We start from the raw sequence: 14064 nt of genomic DNA on the forward strand, positions 1-14064 counted from the left end.
GGAAAAGGAATTGGGTTACTTCTCTTCTTCTTCATGTTTCCTCTTTAGGATGGAGATTGGATTGGGATTCCTGGAGTAGAGGAGGCCCATTGAGGACCACTACATCGATAATGGAGCTATTTGAGAGCCTCTAAATCATGGCATTGAGGAGAAGGTAAGAATGTAAACTCCTTACATCCTCACTAGTTTGTATGTTCTTGCCTTCATTGGGTTTGAGAAAAGAATGGATAGATTAAAGGGAGCAAGGGATGTCTTGGCTATGTGAGAGGTATCTATTTCCAAAACAGAAGCACTTGAAACAATAAATGTTTGGTTAAGTCCATTATTGAGCTTAAGAAAGATCTGACAATTTAATTCCTACTCAAGGATTAGACATATAACTTGGCTAGTGTGTGTCTCACCATGATATTCCTATAACTAGTAAGTAAGGTAGGATCACCCAACTTGAGAATGGGCTTAGGTACCCTTACCTACTAATTATAGGGCTATCATGGTGAACCACATACTAGATCTCTACATGTATCAAGTTCTCAACTACCATGACATTGTGATCATATATGTTAACTATTTATGGTTTGGGCAAGATGTTGGTTGATCAAAGAGAGGAGGCTAGTATACTATACTATATAAAGGTTGGTTATGTAATGTCCCCATGTGTCAATAGATATTATAGGTGTGGCCTAGTGGTGCTCTTTGAAAAGTCTCCGAGCCTCTCCAAAATCATGGCTCAAGAATACTCACAGTACAATTCTCTCTTCAATTGAGCCAGGAAAGCTCTCTTGTTTTGCCATGTGAGGCATCTAAAGAGTAGCTTTATGTAACTATGAAGTAGTGGGTCCTAGAGCCACACCTCTCTATAGGCAATATCTAATGTTGTGACACTCATCATCATATCAACTATCTAGGGGCATCAAACTTGGAGGGAGCTCATTGTGTAAACCATGATTGAGGAAAGGGTACATCTACTATCACATGTAAGGCCTCTTGAGATGTTGTGTGAGCTCAAGTAGTGAAATGTGGGGATCAACCTCATATAGCAATCTAAGGGTCTCGCTTGATAGATGCCGATAATCTCTCTAGAAAAATAGTGTCTCAAGTGCATGGAAACTACATAATGGGGTGATCTCCCCCTACTTCTAAAGCCTCTAGATCCACATTGACCCTGCGTATTTGTGCCATGCCAGGCATTCTGCTGATCATGTACATAAGTGTTTCGAGTGTCTCCTTGACCTCAAAAAGAGCCACGGCCTCTACTGCCTTTGCCACGCTGGCTAAAGTAAAGAGCAGTGTCTTTGCTGCTTTGAGACGTACTAGAACGTGTATTCAGCCCAAGCTTAACTTCCTCATGCAATAACAAAGCAATCAACTCATCCCAATTAGGGGATTCAGCTCTCACAAAAATAGACGTATCAAATGCTTTATATTCTTTGCCAAGTCCATTCAATGTCACTGCAATCATATCATCCTCAGACATTGAAGATCCAATGGTGGCAAGTTTATCCGCTATGCTCTTGATCTCTGTAGTGTATTCCTAAATGCTTATGCCATTCCTAAACATGTTACTGAATTGTTGCTTTAGCTGAATCTTTCTTGCATGTGTTACATTTCCATAATTCTTCATGAGTATGTCCCATGCATCCTTTGGAGAACTGCATCCAGTAATTTGTACAACCATAAAAACCAATGTAACACCTTGCATGCTCTCTCAGTCCATAGCTTATGAGCCCTTTTCTGATCATTTTTCAGATTCCTTTCATGCATTTCAGGTTCAACCTCATCACTTGTACATAAGTTCCAATAACCTCTGCCGACCAAAAAATTCTTCATATGGAACTTCCATAAAGAAAAATTTTTGTTGCCCAGCTTTTTTCCCACAATTTGAGTGATATTGTTAGTGCCTTGAGCATTTGTCATAGTTGCAGCTTAGGTGTTTAGTGATATATACAACCTATAAGTATCTGACTCCTTTTCCTACAGTTCAGGACCAGTTTCTTGCTATTCAGGAAAGTTTTCCTAACAACCTGCTTGCTATAAACTGTATTCCAACAATGAAAAACACATTCAACTGAGCATAAGCCAAGCTCAAATCAGTTCAAAACATTCTATGGTAGTGTCAAAACATCCCATCAACAAACTATGTCCATACAAGTATCAATGTTTGTAATGTATGCAAGTAGCAGTACCAAATACAGCCAGCCCACTACTATAACTAGCAATATTTTCTTTGTTAAAACAAGAGTATTCAAACCCTAAAATAGCCCCAAAACATCTCATTCAATTGCCACTCTATGCAGGAGTTGATACATGTCCAACCGGTCAAAATATATTAATATGAAGCTCGTGTGAAAACGTGTGAAGCTATCTAATTGCACATTGAACCACATATGAAGCTATCGTGTGAAAACGTGTGAAGCTAACTAATTGCACATTGAACCCCATAGGATAAATCCACGTCCTTATATCTTGACCATACCAAGAGGTGCCAAGTGTGAAGGAGAGTCTTGTAGAAAGCCATCTTTGTTCGCAAAGGTCATGTTGATTTCTACCAAACCTAATCACTTGGTTTTGCTCATGGTGACTAACTGCATAAGATGTAACCTCCAAGTCATTAACTAGAAAGGTGGTAAGGCCTAGGAGTAGAGACTATATAGCACAATCAAAGAACCAACTTGTGAATATAGGCACCTTGAGTCCTTGTCTATTGCTAGATCTATGAGGAGGAATCAATGCCTATTTAGGGGTACTTGTCCTTCAGGGTGTTCCATAGTTGGTATAGAAAGCACATTGTCTCAAGAAAGTCCTTTATACAATAGGTGTGGCTCCTATCTCTATGCATGCAATGCTTTGTGGGACGTAGTCATTGCTTTGAATCATAGTAGGGGATATCATCATCACTACATGCCTCTCCCATTTCAACCATCCATTATAATCCTCCTCCTCAATCTCTTATGTATATTCTACCCCCTTTAGTGGCCTCCACTAGACCATCCTCATCCCCCTTTGAAACATCTAGTGTTCCATCCTCCCCTTGTTCTCCATCTAGTTATCACCTCCATCTAGGGATCAAGCTAGATCCCTATATAGCATCATCATATAAGTGTGGTAGTCACTTAAGTATTAGTAGATGGCTAGAACTTTGTCTTCAACTCTTAAAAATATACATGAGCACATCTAGATTCCAATGTACTCAAGGATTCATATCCTTGTGTGGTTTGGTTCTCATTTTCCCTCATCATGCAAAATTATGGCCCAACAAAAGTAGACATAGGAGGTTACAATCTCCATTGCCTCCCCCATATATAAAAAGTATAATCCAATATAGTGATCCAAGTTGAGGATAGTAGGATGCACCACCCCTCCCCTATGGCCAATGTACACCTCATTAATACATAATCCAAAGAGTGGGTCAATATTGTCAGTCTTGGTTCACTCCAATAGGACTAGCAATCTCCGCTAAGTAGCCATCTAGAGCACATAATCCTTTTTATCGCCTTCTTATAGATGAATATGATGCCCCAAAGCATCTCAATAAAGTCACTAACCTCCTCATAAGTTTGGCCCTTAATATCATGTCAAAATCTTTGGAAAATTTCACAAAGTAGAAATACATCATCCTCCCATGTGTCCTACCTTTCTTGATGATGACTTGAAGGGTGAAAATGTGATCAAGGGTGGAGAAGCCTCACTAGAAGCATGCCTACCATTTGGCTCCCACTTCTTGCCTTTGGGACCAAATGCTAACCTCATGGTCCAAAATAGAAATATCAATCTTGGGAAAAACATGTCCAACTATAAGATTATGATGTGAAGGGTAGGATCCTTGTATCATCCTCCAAGTCCCCTTGCGGTCCAGCATAAGAGTTATCTATTGCCAACAATCAAGTATCATTGGCTCCACAAGCATTCTACCTCCTACTCCATGTCCATCAGGTATGCTAACTTTTTCTAGAGTGTAAGTTGCCAAAAAGACTCCATGCCTTTTTGTGTGTGTGGGTACTATGGGATACCTCCCATGTGAAGCATGCACTACTCTTATGCACTCATTGTCATACCAACTATTTGGATGCATAGTGCCACAACGTAGCAATGTAGTGCAACTAAGCCATTTGGGGGAAGGTATCTCTAGTTGCAAGGTAGATGGAGTTAGCAAGTTTCTAGTAATGGTATCTAAGGGGCCATACAAATCTTGCTCCATGATATGGTGTCATAGCTCTACTGAGGAGAACTGTGCTCTCTCAAGTAGAGAGAGAGATATACATACATACATATATATATATAATTAATTAATGTCTACAAACAAGATGCAAAAATAACTTGTGAGACCAAAATGGTAATTAAAATTGTTCCATGGCATGTCTCATCATGGATAAACAAAAGGAAAATAAGGATTAACATAGAAACAAACATGATGCCATTTTAAGTATAATACAAAAGCTCCTAGCTCTCCTACCATCTTCAACATTCATTCTAGGCTTATGGTAGAGAAATATCAACACCTCTATGATAGAGTATGCAAAGGTGAGTGCTCTTGAGAATGTTGAGATTTGGTGAGATATGATAATCTAAATGTTCTCATAAATCTTGCAAGAATTGCCTAACTCAAAGATGAGGAGTTTCTAGCTTTGCATGGGTTTAGGATCTATAATAACATCAAAGAGTCATTTAATAGGTCAAGCCAATACCCATTGTTAGTCACTAGAAGCAATCAATACCCTTACAATCCTCTGAGGGTCTTAGCCTGTCAAACCCAACTCTTCTCCCTGCGCTTGACTATCATTGCTTGTGTGTGTTGATATTGTCTATACAGGGTCACAAAATTCATTGTTTATTTATATACATATTTACAAATCCATGTCACTTCACGAGGATAAAAGCCAATTGTAGAACTCTGGATTGTACTGGAGTGTGGTACATACATCTAGTACTCATGGCAGCTTACTCAATAACGATAGATATTTTGCAACATCGAGTATCATGGTACCTTGTCTGAGTCTACTTGCAACATGTAGCTCCTCCTCAATGAGAACCTTATCAGCCAAAGAGTTCTCTTGGCTAGTTTCGGCTAAGTCTGTACCTCGAATGGCACTTAGCACTCGAAAGGAAGTTGGCACCACATAGGTTGGGTCTCTTTGAGACCACCATTTGGCCAATCGCTCTTTTGAGTCTGTCATGATTTGGGCTCCTAGATCGGCCATTGCAACATGGTTTTCAAACCAACGTTTCTCAAATTGACTTTGACCCTCCGATTGTCACTTTAGTTGCTCTATCTCTAAAAGATTTGGTTGGTAGAGCACATCATTGAATGTTACAGTTAAGTGTAGTTCATCGGCTTCCTCATCAGAGATGAGTCGCATGCGTTCATGCAAGAACCTGTCATAATGCTCGTTAAGATGTTCTTGCTCTTCCCAGGATAGGAAAAATGGCAAGTATTCTCCAAGCTGCTCCTTAGGGAATGAACCCATGTCCACAAGGATGTAGACACGTGCGAACACTTTGAGCTTAGCATCCAGCTCAGTTAAGCATTCTGTGACATTTCTATGTTCAATGAGATTTTGCTCGGTTGCTATCTCATGCAAGGTTCTAGGAGTTTGCCTAGGCTTTAGCATAGCTGGGGGCTCATGCCTAGATGAGCAAGATTGGTCAATGCTAGGATTGCTTATGCTCTCGGGGTCTCCATGTTTCTCCTGAGATCGTGTTATTGCATCACGGTTCTCCTTGGATATGACTAGTATAAATTTGTCACCCTATTGTGACAGCATTGTATCCACTCTTGATTGGTCAATGCGAGTTCTGTTGTCGGTGGATTGAGTGTCAGGTCTTTTCTAGCTGGGAGGTGTTTGCCATTTCCCTTTCCGTTTCCAACTTCACCACTACCACTCTCTTCTCCTCCTTTGCCCTTTCTAACTGAGCATAGAGCTCCCTGACATGCTCGTCTTGGTCAATGTGTTGTGGCTCCGTGGCGGTAGTATCTATTCTTGGTCACTTGGGCCCCTGTTGAGATTTGACGTTTGCAAATGCTGGTCATTTCACTCCTATCATTGGGGTTTCTGCACTGAAGGTGGGCATTGGGGTATGTGCCTTATCAACCAAGAACTGCACCCATGCCATGAGGTTGTTGGCGTCCCTTTTCTTCTAGGACAGGTGGAGGTAAGTCTTCTGACGCTTGGTCACTGGTTCCCGGCGTATCATGCCTAGGCGGGCTCATTGCTGCTAGTTCCTCCTGCCTGCACAAATCTTCTTCATTGGATAAGCGGGATAGATGTGCATCTGGCAGTTCATCCACAATGCCTTGTCCAACCACTTCTCCAGTGGGATACGAGACAGATGGTCAATCATGTAATGTTGCTTCCCTTTACGCACCATCACGGAGAAGTCAAACTCCAAAAGCAGTAGTCATCTAGCGATGCGTCCTGTAGCACATGGTTTGTTAACAAGATGTATACAATAAGGCTTGATGGTCAAAGAAAGTAAAAGGCGTTCTCTAGTACATGGTTTGTTAACAAGATACAATAAGGCTTGATGGTCAACAAAGAAAGTAAAAGGTGTAGCCAAAAGATAATGTCGAAATTTCTTTACGACAAACACCATGGCCACAAGCCCTCTCTCTCCATTGTTGAGTAATTCATTTCAGTCTCAGTGAGTTGTCTGCTACCAAAACTCACTGGGTAATCCATGTTGTGTTCACCAAGTTGGCACAACACAGCTCCTACGGCAAATTTCAAAGCAACGATGTGCACATGAAACGTGAGTGCCCAATCTCGGGCTTGTAGTATTAGTGTTGTGGTTAGAGCCTTTTTTCATTCCTCATACACGTGTTGGCATTCCTCGGTCCATTCGAATATAATCAACAGCTTGTATAGAGGGTCTAGCAATCAATGCATCGTTTAATACAAATTGTCGATAATACCCTATATGTCCTAAGAAGTGTTGAACGCCCTTGTAATTAATTGGGGGTGGAAGATCGACAATGACCTTGATCTTTGAGAAATCTGTGGCAATGCCATTCTTCGACACCATGTGTCCTAGGATACATCCATGCTTCACCTAGAACTGGCACTTCAAGCGGTTTAATGAGAGACAGTATAGTCGACATCATTCAAAAACCGCTTGGAGTCTGCTTAAGTGCTCTCGCCCAAGTAGAGTGAACATACAAGTCATCCACGAAGACTCTAACTCCTTCCTCAGCCTGTCTTTGAATATTGTACACATCAATCATTGGAAAGTGGCTGGTGTGTTAGTCAATCCAAAAGGCATGACTATGTAGGCAAAGACTCCCCATTTAGTAGCGAATGCGGTTTTATACCTATCGTCAGGATATACTTGCACCTGATTGTATCCAGAGAAGCCGTCCAAAAAATATTAGGCCTCTTTTCTAGCTACTCTCTCGAGCATGTGCTCGTTATATGACAATGGGTAGTTATCTCTCTTTGTAGCTGCGTTTACCTACTTGTAATTGACACACGCTCTAATCTTTCCATTCTTCTTTAATACAATGACTATGGGAGAAATCCAGTCCATGTGTTCAATTTTGTAGATGAATCATGCTCTCATTAGCTTGTCAATTTCTTCCTTGACAGCATGGGCGTGCTTTTGACTCATGGGATATGGTTGCTGCTTGACCGATGTTGTGTCAGGCGTCATGAGTATATTGTGAGTCACCTCACTTGGGTCTACCCCTTTGAGCTCTTCTAGGGACCAAGCAAAGACATCTACATACTCTCACAAGAGAGTAATGAGACTTGCTTCATCTTGCTCAGCCAAGTCATCGGCTATAAAGACAGGTCGTGGGGTCTCCCCCTCCTTAGCCAAATTGACCTCCTTGACCTTGGCGGTGTTGAGAATCATGGGCCTAGAACTAGATGAGCTATGGTGGATGCAAATCAAACACATGATACATGATAAAGAGAAGAGATTGTCACTCAAGCGAATTAGGTTCCAAGATAGATTAGCTTGGACTCATAAACACAATCTTGAGTGACTCAAATTGAAAGTTCCATTCCATTATGAATGAGTGTCAAGTGCATGGTTATATAGATTTTTGGATAGCACCACTTTATTATCTGTGCTTATGGGATTCTAGATATCTTTTCCTAGAGCTTTTGGAGCAGACAACTTTTGTCATCTCTCTTATACAAAGCCTCTTTTAGGCATACATCATTTGATTTCTCAACACCCCCCCTCAAATGATGAGTCTCTACCCTTGCTAGCTTTTGCCCCCCCTACATGATGACATGGCCCGGGAAACTAGCTCTCTAGCAGCCTAGTCAAGTTAAGGCTTGAAACTTTACATTTTTGGTAGGGTTTGTTACATCCACTAAGGGAATACATGATCCATGATGGGAAATTTTTCAAGAATTTTGTTTGTTGTAGCAGTGGAGTATTTTATCTTCTTCATTTCCTTATGCTTCTTTGGCATTCTTTGATCTTCTTCTTGGTCACTCCAATGTTTGATCTTCTGGCATTTTGGTCTTCATGGTGTAAGATTTCTTTGTCTTCAGTTGTGCAAATCATTTTGATTTTGGGATATGGGAAGGTCTTACCACGAGTATACTCGGGCAGTGTCTAATCCCAATTTACAAGATGCTTTAGAGTTATCGATAAAGCACACAATGCTAATAAATGTTGAAACATATAATGTATGTGTGTGTTATCTTTAATTTGAGAAGCACTTTAAATATGCAGTGACCTTTGTATTAAGGCAAGGTGTGAACAGGGGTGATAAGGAACCACGTTTGAGCAAAGGCTCAAGTGTGAATGAGCCTTCAAAGGTAGTAAGGTTCAACCCTTAGGTTTTCTTTTCGTTTGAAAGCTTGGATTAGGAAATGAATCTGATGTCGACCTGCTACCATGAAACGTACTGGAACGTCGAATCTGATTTCTATCTAGTTGACATGTGTCAGATCTTCTGTAGGTTCCTTTCCTACTTTGCCTTTGAAAGAGAATCTCTTCTTATGCTTGAGATGAGGGCGCCATGAAAGCAAAGTCGGGTCCGCTCTGCTCTCTGCTTCTTCCTCTTCTTGTTGGCGATCACCGAGGGATCACCATACAATTGATCCAAATCCCTCCCCCTTTCTCTATTCAATCATATGCACCATTTGTTGTCCGTAGGGCATTTGACACTACAAATCCGCAACTGAAGGATATAGTTGGATGCAATCTTATACCAACATCGAAAGCTCCAGATGTTATGCTTTTCAAGCAATCAAGATTTTTCGTCAAGAGCTGCTTTTTCCCTAGCCATTGGGCCATCTCAGGCTTTCTTTTCTCATGTTTCCTCTCCAGTTTCCTAAATCAATTTCTTTTTCTCCTCCTGAGTAGCGCGTGCTTTGGCTATATGTTCTACCTAAAGTCGTTGCATCTCTGCTTCCTGTTGTATGGCGTTCAAACCAAGTATCTACATCTGCTCAAATTGGCTGAGATGCCCATCCTTGCTCACCACCCTTTATTCTTATGGGTTGGGCATAGTTTACTGTCAAAAACTCTGCCATAGAGTTCATCGTTGTGCATATTGTCCATGGCTGCATCAGCATCTTCTTTCTCCAAGTATGTAACACATCCAAAGCCTCTATACTTTTGTTCAAATTGATCCAAGGGGATTGTAAGGTCCTTGATGTCACCAAAAGGAATGAATGCAGCATGCAATATAGATTCTGTGACATTTTCTTCTAAGCCACCAATATAGACAGTCGTTTTGGGCTTTGTTTCCATCTTGACAGCCAACTGACTATTTGCCCTAGCTCGTTAGAATCATCACCTGGGTCCTGTAATGGACTACATGATAGAAGTTTTGGACGAGAGCAGTTGAGCTAAGAGGAACTTGAGAAGTAACAAGACCTATGATCCATTCATGAAGAAACCACACCACTAGCTACCTAGCTCAGCCATGGCTCTGATACCATGTTGAGAATCATGGACCTAGAACTAGCTACCTAGCCCGTCGTTTGCCTCCGAGCTAGATCACCACCCTATCTCCCTTTTTGAACTTCATGAATCGATTTGGCTAGTCTTGCGGTTTTTTTTGTTCTTATGTCCACATTACTTTGCTCAACATCTGTCGTTCCTCCCTTAACCATCGGCATCGTAGGTGGATGAGTGCATCTAGTCTTAGGGAGCGAGGTATTTCAGGGTCACTATTTGAGCTGACTTCCGATTCAAAATCAAACTCTCTGTCTTCACTAAAAGAGGGGCTCTCTCCTGGTGGTCATAGCTCAGAAGGTGAGTCCGTTTACAGTAGTGGTGTGTCACTAGTTTGGGCTAGGTCTGCCTGCTCATAGTCGATTGCACCCATGTGCTCCAACCAAGGTCAATCATAGTCCTTGTGTCTGACTCCTTTCTCTACTCTAAGTGCACTCTGCTTGTGTGGTCTGTGGTCTACTCGTATTTGTTCAATTATACACCCCCTAGTGTCGTACTCTAGAGTATCGATTTCCCTTTCGCTCTCGTCACTGGAGGAACTTCAGTCCTCATATTTGTCATCAGAGCTATCTTTGTTCGGTTTCTCATCATTCTCCTGTTTCTAACAATTCTCTTCTTGTTGGTCAAGGATTAAGGCCCAATTGTATCTCAAGTTTAAATTGTGCACTCTTGACCATCGCCATTCCGGCTCATCCATGAGGTCTTGGAGTGGCTTAAGATTTGCTGCTAGATTGCCAGCCAACTTGTTGGTCAAGTACCCTAGGATATCCAGGAGCTCTCATCTATTGCTCATGACTTGGAATGTAGTAGGGTTGGATCTCCCACGTAGGCTCTCGGTCATCATGCAGACTGGCAATGAAAGTGTGTTCTTGATCTTGCCAGTTGCCTTGATGGCTTGTTCATACTCCTCAGTGTCTGAGAATGGTAGGTCGATGGTAGCAATAACATGCATCCAATCTCGCTCGTCCTTAGGGCACATGATATACTTAGTAAGGGTCCCATAGGGTCCCCTAGTCTGATGTCCGTTGCCCTTCATCATGGTGGAGATGCCATCTAGGTTGACTGGTGTAGTCTTCCAAGTGTCCATCTCTACTCTTACAGCCTCTGTTTGATTAGCAAAGAAGATAAGACCGTTGCCCTAGTCTTCTACCATTCTCATGTTGTGCATCCATGGTCAACCTAGCAAGATGTCATAGTCCACTCCCTTCATGACTATGAAGTCAATCGAGAATCAAATTCATGCAATCTTCACTGGTCAATTTTTCAACACTTTGAATAGTTTCACCTTCATTACATTAGCCAATGTGATGTTGAACCTAGCAGTCTCGACCAATGGGTTACCCCAAGTCTAGAGTAATGCATGGCTTAGCACACTCACTCCTGCCCCTGTGTCTACAATCCCCTTTCTTATGGCATCCCCTAGCGCTAGGACTGGCAGTACTACATGCATTTTCTTGCCTTTCCAAAAAACATTGACGTGCAAGGAGTTAGGCATGGAATGTAGTGTCAAAGTCAGCATTTGAGTTTATGCATCGTGCTCAAGCAAGTCTGTGGTAATTGGCCTGTTTGGTTCTTCAACCCACTGTTTTAGCTCTAGCCATAGCATTGGATGTTGCCTAAGCAGGTCGCCCAAGCTCAAAGTTACAAGGGTGGTCACCAACATATTGAGAAGGTTACTAGTCACTTATCTCTCTCCTAAGTCTGCAATTCTTGGCCAATGGCCTTGACTATTTGCTAGTTCGAAGCATTTAGCCTTTGACTAGGTGGCTCTGCTTTTGTGGCATTATTGCCTCCCTTGATTTTGGTCGTGGTAGAGAGATTGGCACACTCACACTTGAGAGATCATCAATCTCATCTTCTAGTATGGGCTCACCATTTTTTAGGTGCTCCTGGGCCTCCTTCACCCATTCTTTCACCTTCTCGATGGCTTTGAGTTGCCGCTTTGGGTCGAGGTACAACCTTAGCACTTCCCCTTTCAGTCATTCGTTAATGACTTTTCAAAAAGCACTTCCCCTCACTTTGTATTCCGCTAATGAATACCGTGGATACCGCTCTTTTGGTTGGTCTCTCTCCCATTGGGATTCTCTTACAGAGGCTCCTTACCTAGGTCACATAATCTTGAATATCCTCTTTCTCTCTCTGCTTGGTGTTTATGAGTCACACTAGTAAGTTGTCAAAGTACCCAAGTTTGAAAAATCTCTTAATGAATAGATTTTTCAAGCCACTAAAATTGGCATGCTCTGCAGCATCCAAACTCATGTACCAAGTCCGGCCCTTGACTCCTAAGCATAGTTTGAAGGCTTGGAAGCTTTGAGTAGGATCAATGAGGCCATTGGCCTCGCAAACCTACTCAAATTGTTCCACAAAGTTGTACAGGTCATCGTCAGCTTGGTATTGATTTTTTTCCAGATGCTTCACCACCATAGGAATTTTCGATTGGATCTTAGAGCCTTGGTTAACCCCTAACCCTGCTAGCAGTGATGCTGCTAATGTTGCAACGCTTTGCTCCATTGTCTTGTTATCTAGCAGTCGCTTCATCAGGAGCTCGCTCAGAGTGAGATCTCCTTCTAGCGCCCTCTCACTCTCCGACTGGTTTCTGCCTACTAGGATTAGCACTCTCTAAATCTCTCATATTTATAAGCTTTGGCGCAAACTCCTAGTTTGCTTATCCTGGTTGTACATGGCTAGGCCTTGCAGAGCCCTATGTGCAAGCTTCCTCTCCTCCTTGAGATCTGATATGATGTCCTCTATAGGTCTACCGTGATACTCTAGCCGGGGTTTGAGTATCGTATTTACTCACTAACTATTGGACAATCTCAGGAAAGTCTCCCAGGTTAAGCTCCTCGTTACTTCTACGGCCTAAGATGCCCTCTTCCATGTCTAGGACTTCCTGTTCTACCAAGTTGTCGATCAAGTCAATAAGACCGGGTAGATCCACTTCCATGGTATTTTATGTCCTTGTTGCATTCAGATTTTTTGCCATGTTCTCCGCTTGGTCCTAATTTTGGGGATTCAATCACCCTTCTATGCCTTTGGGTCTTCTGTTAAGTGGTGGGTTCCTTCAAGTTCTTAAGTTTGGGTACGTTCTTGTTAATTACAACCAGTCCTCAACTTACCCTTGTTCATGTGTGCGTGTGCGTGCTCTTTTCTGTGCACTGTGCAAAATTAGGCCTTTAGCTTTTCTCAATTGTGCTTTGAGGGCTGGAATTCAGAGTGAGTGAGAAAACAAGTGCCTAGACAACTCTAGCACTCTCATCATGGGTTTAGCCTGATAGGCTTGTATGCTCAGTTTTTGGCCATTTCTACTAATTTATAGGGTTCTCTGCCATTCTCTCCACTCAATCCTGATGTGTCAGTGCTTTAAGACTGCAATCCATATTGCTGCCGGACGACTGGATCGCTAGATGATTCACAAGTGTCACTTCTATGCCCAAGTCTCATTGATCCCTTTATTCCTTGTGCCAGAAGGGCTTCTCAAGGATTTGTATGGTCTTTGGATGTTCGTATAGCCAGTGTCTAGGTGATCTCGTCTAATTTTCAAAAAATTCTGGAAAAATCAAACTTGGCCCAACAGGTGACCGAGCCGAGGGCCGAGGGCCGAATGCCAATGGGCCGAGGGGGCCGGCTGAGGGCCAATTCTGGGACTTGTCCAAAAGTTGGCATAATTCGGATGGGCCGAAAGCGACACATTTTTTTCGAGTCAATGAAAATTTCTCCATGTTGAGAAATTGTGGCCTTTGCACAAGCCAAGCACCTCCAAATCCTACCTATGCATGAAGGAGGTATGGATATACCTGTAGTGGGCAACAAACTTGTCAGCGACTCTATTGAAGTGGATCCATGCAATTGGCTCTATCTCTCTCTCTCTCCCTCCCTCCCTCCCTCCCTCCCTCTCTCCCTCTCTCTCTCTCTCTCTCTCTCTCTCTCAAACAACCGGGGTTTCAAATGAGCTCCCCCTTGGACTCCTAGCTATTAAACCCCTAATTCACAAGGTTCTTGCCACTCATGCCCCTTGCTTGTCGACCTTAACCCCCTTCAACACTCCCCTTTGTTTTTCCCAGATCTGTGCTCTATTTGGCTTGTTTTATAACAACAAACCCTAGGCTTTTCCAACCGATTTCCTAACCTTAACCTACTCTAAATGCAACA

The 14064-nt window shown here is 42.4% G+C and overlaps 1 pseudogene; it reads right to left on the bottom strand.

Moving 5' to 3' along the window:
• Window positions 1-9202: 9202 nt before the first annotated feature.
• Window positions 9203-9714, bottom strand: LOC148030488 (uncharacterized; annotated as a pseudogene).
• Window positions 9715-14064: the final 4350 nt, after the last annotated feature.

The sequence above is a fragment of the Lygodium microphyllum genome, chromosome 10, assembly GCF_053477565.2.
Source record: "Lygodium microphyllum isolate KBCC chromosome 10, Lygodium_microphyllum_v1.1.10, whole genome shotgun sequence".
NCBI lineage: Eukaryota > Viridiplantae > Streptophyta > Polypodiopsida > Schizaeales > Lygodiaceae > Lygodium > Lygodium microphyllum.